The sequence below is a fragment of the Sinocyclocheilus anshuiensis genome, unplaced genomic scaffold (assembly GCF_001515605.1).
Source record: "Sinocyclocheilus anshuiensis isolate Anshui unplaced genomic scaffold, SAMN03320099.WGS_v1.1 scaffold207, whole genome shotgun sequence".
NCBI classification, from domain to species: domain Eukaryota; kingdom Metazoa; phylum Chordata; class Actinopteri; order Cypriniformes; family Cyprinidae; genus Sinocyclocheilus; species Sinocyclocheilus anshuiensis.
The window spans coordinates 5,729,425-5,738,088 of NW_015551045.1; the positions used below are offsets into that span (position 1 = coordinate 5,729,425).

The 8,664-nt window shown below is 37.4% G+C and overlaps 1 pseudogene; it reads left to right on the top strand.

Moving 5' to 3' along the window:
- LOC107661751 (HEAT repeat-containing protein 6-like) overlaps positions 1-4,712 on the top strand; it is a 17,338-nt pseudogene extending 12,626 nt beyond the window's left edge.
- The last annotated feature ends 3,952 nt before the right edge of the window (positions 4,713-8,664 follow it).

Genomic DNA, 8,664 nt, shown 5'->3' on the forward strand with positions numbered 1-8,664 from the left:
TCCCTGCCTGAGAGAGGTACGGGATCAGCCTTCTCAAATAATGAAGGAGCTTCACTTTTAATTTCATAGAATATTCTAAATATTAAAGGGTTAGTTCACCCAAAAATGAAAATTCTGTCATGAATTACTCACCCTCGTGATGTTCCAAACCCGTAAGACCTTCGTTCATCTTCGGAACACAATTTAAGATATTTTTGATGAAATCTGAGGGCTCTGTGACCCTCCCATAGACAGCAAGGTAACTACCACGTTCAAGGTCCAGAAAAGTACCAAGATGACCGACAAAGTAGTCCGTGTGACATCAGTGGTTCAACTGTAAAGTTACGAAGCTACGAGAATACTTTGTTGCGTGATGCAGTAGAGACGAAAATGTGGAATAAAGTTGTTATTTTTGTTTTCTTTGCGCAAAAAAGTATTCTCGTAGCTTCGTAACTTTACAGTTGAACCACTGATGTCACACGGACTACTTTGTCGGTCATCTTGGTACTTTCTTGGACCTTGAACGTGGTAGTTACCTTGCTGTCTATGGGAGGGTCAGAGAGCCCTAAGATTTCATAAAAAATATCTTAAATTGTGTTTCCGAAGATGAACACAACACGGGTTTCAATTAACACGAGGGTGAGTAATTAATGACAGAATTTTAATTTTTGGGTGAAAATTCTCTCTGCACAGTACTCTGCACTGATTTAACTTTACTAACTTTGCAATTTTTGTATTTTTTTTTTTGACGACCACAGGATGTGATGTTTGTGGCAGACCTGGCTAATGCCATCCTCACTGCTCTGGATGACCGCTCACCCAACGTTCGTGCAAAGGCAGCCTGGTCACTTGGCAACCTCACAGACACACTCATTGTCAACATGTAAGAAAGACAAATGACCACATCTGTGTGTGTGTGTGTGTGTGTGTTAGTGTTATGTTAATCTAGTATACTGATGGTTTTCCTTTCTCATCTGTTGTCTTCAGGCAGTCAGTGGGGCTGGAGTTTCAGGAGGAGTTCTCCGATATGCTGCTGCTGAACATGCTGAGATCTGCCACTAAAGCTTCAGGAGATAAGGACAGGGTGGGCATTTCTTTTTTGTTACTGATGCCAGAAGCCTTTTACATGATGTGTTCACAGCATCCTCAAAAGATTTCTACAGTTGTTAAATAAAATGTGTTCCACCTTGAAACTTGTAGAAAGTTTATTCACTATGCTAAATTTTACATTTATTTAAGATTTCGGGCAAGGAATTCCTGATATGTACTACTGTTAGAGAGTGAGTTTTGTTTAAAACATTTTTTTATTAGGGCAGATAAGATCCCAAAACCCATCACCCATCAAAGCCAAAATGTTACAACTAAACAACTTTATTTAATGTTATCAATGAAATTATACTTAATGTCTTAGTTTCCTGGATGTTGCTTGCACACACACACACACACACACACACACATTGCATTTCTTATTTTTATCATCACAGTTTGGAAACTTGATACTTTTTTTTTTTCACGATTCTTTGATGAAATGTCAATTTAATGCATCCTTCTTATTAATTCCTTTCTAAATATTACTAAACCTAAACTTTTCAACAGTAGTGTATTTAGTTTAAACAGCTTTTAGCTAATAGTTTCAAAGTGTTTTATTGTAATTCTTGTTATCAGTTGATAATGGATATTAATTATTCAATGTTATTGATATTTAACTGGACATTTCTGTCAATTCAAGATGTCGTAAAAACCTAATGTAACCTTTTATAAGCATTTCTTGAAGAGTGTTCTCTGTAATAACACTTAGCTGTGTAAATCTGTTTGTTCATGCATAAAGAACAGTTGAAAATTTGGTAAATTCATCAATTGAAAATTGACCTTTACTAATTATCATTAACACATTTCAGTTCCTTGTTCATCTGTTCATATATGGTGTTATTGGCCATAACATTCAAATAGTTCAGCTTATCTGTCAGAATTTGAATAATGGTGCATCCTCGTTAAGGGCAGAAACAAAAGCCGCCTTTTCACAATGTATCAAGTGTTACTGAACTCCAAGCTTGATGTTGCAGGTAAAGAGCAATGCTGTCCGTGCACTTGGGAATCTGCTTCACTTCCTGCAGCCGGTGCACCTGGGAAAGCCTGTGTTTGAGCAGCCTCTGCAGGAGGCCATGAGGGCACTGTTAGAGGAGATGCAACCATGAAAGTGTGCTGGAACTCCTGCTATGCACTGGGCAATGCCTTCAGAAATCACAACCTGCCTCTGGGTGAGTGAACATTATATTTATTATATTTATTGAATTCAAAATTAAATAAAAAATCTGGGTGATGTCCTGATATCATAATGAACAAAAAAAGAAAAGAAAAGAAAAGAAAAAGTTTTGTTTTGTTATAGATTTTTTGAAATAATAATTTAACACAACTGCTTCACTGCTTATTAATATTTGAAAAATATTTGTCCCCTAAACAAAGTCAAAGTTTAAAAACATAATGATATTATTTATTATATTTATTACAAAATAGTTTTCATCTTTAAAAATATTTACACTTTTATATGTTTTTTTTGTGTGTGTATTCAGAGTGTAAGGAAAATTGTATTACTTTTTACTTGATGGTTACACCACAGAACATTTTAAAATATATAATAAAAGTTTAAAGTGGTATAAAAAATGAAAATTAGATTGGGAAAACATTTCTTTATCATGGCAAAGTATACTTGGATTTTTATGCGTGCAATAAAGTATACGTATAGTACACGTGACGTAAATTTTGTTCACAGCCTATTATGTGCGTATTGTTCGCATTCAGCCCAGTTTTCTAACCCCATAACTCTGTTCACTCAGCTCACACATGCGCATTGAATTTTTTTGCAAAAAATTATTTGGTCCACAAGGTGGCAACACTGACCTGGGCTGTTGTTTCACAGTCAAAAAAAAGAATTGTAAGAGACAGAACAACAAGAAGATGTAGAGGAATTTATTTCTTCATAGAAAACACATTTGGAGAAATTGACTTGCTTGGAGAGATACCAATGGACCTCTGCAGTGAATGGGTGCCGTCAGAAGGAGAGTTCAAACTGCTTATAAAAACGTCACAATAATCATGACTCTAGTCCATAAATTATCATCTTGTGAAGTGAAAAGCTGCGTATTTATAATAAGTCCATCGTTAAGTCATTTGTAACTTTAAATTGTCGGATTTTTATACGTGCAATAAGGTATACGTATAGTACACGTGACGTAAATTTAGTTCACAGCCTATTATGTGCGTATTGTTCGCATTCAGCCCAGTTTTCTTACACCATAACTCTGTTCACTCAGCTCACACATGCACGTTGAATTTTTTTGCAAAAATTATTTGGTCCACAAAGCTGACCTGGGCTGTTGTTTCACAGTCAAAAAAATAATTGTAAGAGACAGAACAACAACAAAAACAAACTACTGGAGATGTAACTGCAATAGACACCTGTGTTGAACACTTTAATGAGGGGGTTAAGAAATAAATGGACATGTAGTCCATAACAATTTTCCTCTTGAGGACAATAAAGTATACTACTACTAAATGCAACAAAAAACTGTCCAAAAAAAAAAAACCATTCATAATTTCTTGAGAGAAATAGTGCAGACACTGGGCAAAGTTTCTAGTGCGCATATTAAACGCCTGTGTTGATGCACGCTATCAAAAACTGTGTTTGGCTGTATGTATGCACTTAGCATTTGAGTCAGAACTAAAGTTTACTTTAGCTCTTGTTTGATGCCATCTAGTGTTCAGAATATCATAGAGATTTAGAGGTGGGTTAATTTGGCCAAGTAAGTAAAGCTTTCAGAAAATGCAGTTTGAGTTGTACTTACGAGTTCTACAAGGACGTGAATGCTTTTTACAAGTTGGGATCTCATAATTACGGTAATTCATGGCGTGAACGCAGTTTAACGCACACGACTTGACTTGCAGGTTGTGCTGTCTGGTCTAAAGAAGCTTACTCTGCCCTGTCCTACATCGTCACTTCCTGCAAGAACTTCAAAGTACGCATCAAATCCGCTGCTGCACTTTCTGTTCCATCGACACATGATCGGTACTGTGACGTTCACCAGTTCGCCGAAGTGTGGCGAGCTTTGGCTCAGGCCCTTGAACACAGCGAAGAAACGGAGGACTTCCTTGAATATCGTTACTGTGCTAGCTTACGCTCACAGCTCTGCTGTGCTCTCCTGCACCTTCTGTCCCTATGCCAGCCTGATGACCTTCCAGCGCTGAGGTCATCACTGAGCGACCAATCCAGGCCAGTGCTACAGGGCTTCCTGGTTCACTACTGTAGCGATAAGGGTGTGACTTTGGCTGCTGGGGTTGATGGTGCTGCAGAGGAGGCTGGGGATCATGCGGTGCCTGAAGATGGTTTGATGGTGCTCAACGAGACCCTGACCAGGCTGAAGGGACAGCTGGAAGAGGCCGTGTTAGACAGCAGTGAGGATCTGAAGACTGGTGAATTTCATCGAGGATGTAGTGAGGAACTTTGAGGAGATGAAAGAATCAGACAGCAAAGATTCCTCCCTTGCACTCAGCAAATCACCACAGCGAAAGTGACAATACAGATGTGCAATGACTGTCTGGGGTTGAACCTATCTTTTAAATTTTATAAAAAATGTATGCATTAAAGTATATGTCAAAATATCAAAGGAATTCCTGTAAAGTCTCGAGTTCCACTTTTAAAGAAATAGTTCACCCAAAAATGAAAATTCACTGTCCTTCAGGCCATCCAAGATGTAGAGGAGTTTATTTCTTCATAGAAAACACATTTGGAGAAATTTACTTGCTTTGAGAGATACCAATGGATCCTCTGCAGTGAATGGGTGCCGTCAGAATGAGAGATCAAACAGCTTATAAAAGCCTCAGAATAATCATGACTCTAACATCTTGTGAAGTGAAAAGCTGCGTATTTGTAAAAAGTCCATCGTTAAGTCATTTTTAACATTAAATTGTCGCTTCTGACCAAAATATGGGTCCATAATTCATAATAAAATTTCGTCCAGGGAAAAAGGTCCATCCCCTGTTGTCCTCTCACGCTAAAATGTGATGCAAAATTTCTTCAGATCTGTAACAATGAAGAAACAAACTCGTTTACATCTTGGATGGCCTGAGGGTGAGTTCATTTTAAGCAAATTTATGTTTTTGGGTGAACTATTCCTTTGAAACTAATTTCACTTTGAGTGATTTAAAGCAAATAGACAAATAAACAAAGCATTCTTACTTGTAGACTCAAGTGTCATTTAAGGAGATCATTCTGAATTATTCACACTTGGTATGCATGTGTGTACAGAATGTATTAGTACTGTTACTAAAAAAATATTTATTGTGAGTAGCTTTCATTTTCGTTTGCATTTTTATTATACTAAGACTGACAGTATATTACACTATTATATACAGAGTATTATGACAGTATATTAGACTAATGCAGACATTAATTTAGGAACATGCTGTAATTTTACATGCGGTTTGGATATAAAACATTTCAGACATTTTTCCTCACTTACCCCATTGTAGCAAATTTTCAAAATTTTTTGTTTAAGGAGTACAGTTTTCTTAAATGTAATTAGAACTATATTGACATCTCATACTCTGAAATGTATTAATAAGATGACAGGTTTGTTGGGGTTTCTCAGTGTGTGAGGTCTAAGGCTGTGATTGGGTTTCTGCATTTGCGAGCAGCACGAATCTCTTGGTTAAACCCTCTGTGAAAATGTGAATCATGATTACTCACCATTTTCTTCCAAAGCCAGCTTACAGTAAGTAATTACTGTCCCCTGAGGCAACTTATGTACATGATACCCATATAATTGAGAAGAACTGGTCTTACTGTAACTTCCATTTCTAGGTCATTCGTTCTTGGGATTGAATCATTAACGTGTATTAGCAGCCATTAGGTTAATCATAAGGTTACCACTACATCTCTTTATAGACACAGAGTATCTGCACACTTTCTGGTTGTCAAATATTAGTGGAAAATGTAATGAATGAGACCAAACAAAAGTATCACTGAAATTATATATATATGTATATATGTATATATATATATGTATATATGTATATATATAAGTTTTAAAATTTGCATCTGGTTCAAACATTAAAGTAAATATTAAATATTAAAAGAGAAAGCAGAAAGAGAATTATAAATAACTTACTATGTGAATAACATGTAATCAGTAAAAAAGTGACTGTAATCGGATTATGAGCATTTTAGAACATGTGTAATCTAATTACACATACTTCATTTTTACAGATTGCACACTGTAACCGATTTTTGTCATTTGAACAGTATTTTACTGTAATATGTACAGTAAGTTACTGTAAAATTTACAGCAACCTATTTACAGTGCATGTAATAAGTTACCCAGTTTATATAATTTAGCTTGAGTGCAATTTATCAACACTTAAATGCCAAGACTTTTCAAATCTTTTTTTTTAAATGTTCATTAACATATCCTAATATGCTGTTGTTATTATTGAATAACTGATAATCTGTGGGAAAGTAACTCTAAATATCTGAACGGCAAAAGCAAAGACAGCACCTAAAAAGCTTTAATTAGCCGTGAGTTTTAGTTTGACGTGATACCTTGATTGACTTTGGCCCTCTGGGGCCTCGGGGTCACTGAGGCATGAGAGAGAAAAGCAGCAGGAGGAGTGCAATCAGGATGAAGAAGAGGGTGAGACGTGTGATTCCTGTGAAGAGCAGATCAAGCGAGCGTGAGGTTCAGCGGGGCAGAGTCCACTCGTCTCGAACAGGAGGAATGCTGATTCAGACACGGCTGTTCCTGAGTGCTCACCCTCATCCCCCTCTTCCCACTGGGGGTCCCAAGAGATGAGGGACGATTAGGACCTGTAAAACACCTTAAAATCTCTTAGGATTGGATGAGGCTCTTTAAAACACTAATCTATGTAGGGTGACCATCCGGGTCATCTTTACGGGACGCACCCTTGCCAGGATTTCTATATTGCCTAAAATATCCAGATAACATGTAATCAGTAAAAAAGTGACTGTAATCGGATTATGAGCATTTTAGAACATGTGTAATCTAATTACACATACTTCATTTTTACAGATTGCACACTGTAACCGATTTTTGTCATTTGAACAGTATTTTACTGTAATATGTACAGTAAGTTACTGTAAAATTTACAGCAACCTATTTACAGTGCATGTAATAAGTTACCCAGTTTATATAATTTAGCTTGAGTGCAATTTATCAACACTTAAATGCCAAGACTTTTCAAATCTTTTTTTTTAAATGTTCATTAACATATCCTAATATGCTGTTGTTATTATTGAATAACTGATAATCTGTGGGAAAGTAACTCTAAATATCTGAACGGCAAAAGCAAAGACAGCACCTAAAAAGCTTTAATTAGCCGTGAGTTTTAGTTTGACGTGATACCTTGATTGACTTTGGCCCTCTGGGGCCTCGGGGTCACTGAGGCATGAGAGAGAAAAGCAGCAGGAGGAGTGCAATCAGGATGAAGAAGAGGGTGAGACGTGTGATTCCTGTGAAGAGCAGATCAAGCGAGCGTGAGGTTCAGCGGGGCAGAGTCCACTCGTCTCGAACAGGAGGAATGCTGATTCAGACACGGCTGTTCCTGAGTGCTCACCCTCATCCCCCTCTTCCCACTGGGGGTCCCAAGAGATGAGGGACGATTAGGACCTGTAAAACACCTTAAAATCTCTTAGGATTGGATGAGGCTCTTTAAAACACTAATCTATGTAGGGTGACCATCCGGGTCATCTTTACGGGACGCACCCTTGCCAGGATTTCTATATTGCCTAAAATATCCAGGTTTTGGCTGTTTGCAGTGTGCAGATCGATCGTTGTATGACATTATTTCTCGAGAGCTATAGAGAGCAGAGCAGACGACTCCTTATGCTTTGGTGTCATACAATGATCGAACAAACGAACACGTGCGCATGTTTGCATCGCTTTGATTGTTCTCACCTTCTCACGCGCGACGCACCACGATTGGTCGATTATGTACAATACCTGCATGTTATTGGGCAAACTACTTTGGATGTTTTAGGCAATATAAAAATCCTGGCCAGGACGTGTGTGTCCCGTATAAATGGCACATATGGCCACCCTAAACATATGTTTATGATTAATAAAAGAATTAAGTCAAATGCTCATCTTAAATATGTTACAATTTAAAATCTTACGCTAAAATAAACAGAAATACTCCACTTTTACTTCAAACTGCATTTATCTCTATATATACATGCTGCAAGATAATAGATGTTCAGGTGTTTGTGTTGGTTTTCAGATTTGCAGTGCAATACTTAAGCAATACCTGATTAACCCGAGTAAAAGTGATAGAGAGAAAAAGCAGAAGGATATTGTGTGATGTTGAATCCCTGCTGAAATCAAAATGGATTTACTTCAGATTCGCTGTAGTTTCAGATATCAGCCATTTAAAGGGGTCATATGATGCGATTTCAAGTTTTCCTTTCTCTTTGGAGTGTTACAAGCTCTTGGTGTATAAAGAAGATCTGTAAAGTTGCAAAGACTGAAGTCTCAAATCCAAAGAGATATTCTTTATAAAAGTTAAGAGTCAGCCACGCCTACCTAAAACGGCTCGTTCTAACACGCCCCCACATGTCTACATCACTATGTGGGAAGATTTGCATAACGCCGCCCAAATGTTCACGGAAAGAAAGAA